Here is a 509-nt window from a genome sequence, read left to right as displayed (position 1 = left end):
GGGACTAAGTTCGGAATGGCACCCAGGCTAGTTATCGCCATAGTGTTCCGCTTGATTTATGCATATAATTAACTTTATTATAATCATGCAGGGAGTTTTACCGATTATATGGACACTGCAATGTAAGTAGAACAGGAAAGGAAAAAGGAGAAAAGATGAAAGAAAGAGGAAATAAAAGTGAGATAATAACGAGCCACACGATTGAGAGAAGAAGCTTCTATAGATAAAACCATATTAGTCAATATTCATTTAAATTAAGTAACTTTAGTAGTAAAAAACACGCTTGCAGAAATTTAAAGTTGTTGAAAATCATAGAAAATATTGGCTGTGGTTTATATTGTGACTAAAATATTTACGTTAGATAAAAATTAAATGTATATCGATCAGACAGCGTATGCTGTGTTGACAGGACACCGTTTTTTTTTATGTTACAGTTAGCAAAGCATCTTCCGGCTCATAGTTATGTTTTGTCTAATAAGTCGAATTAAACAATTATCTCAGTCAGTAGC

This window comes from Cyprinodon variegatus, unplaced genomic scaffold (genome assembly GCF_000732505.1).
Source record: "Cyprinodon variegatus isolate N-32 unplaced genomic scaffold, C_variegatus-1.0 Scaffold1679, whole genome shotgun sequence".
Taxonomy (NCBI): domain Eukaryota; kingdom Metazoa; phylum Chordata; class Actinopteri; order Cyprinodontiformes; family Cyprinodontidae; genus Cyprinodon; species Cyprinodon variegatus.
The sequence above is the reverse complement of the archived record's forward strand: the minus strand, read 5'-3'. Positions refer to the sequence as shown.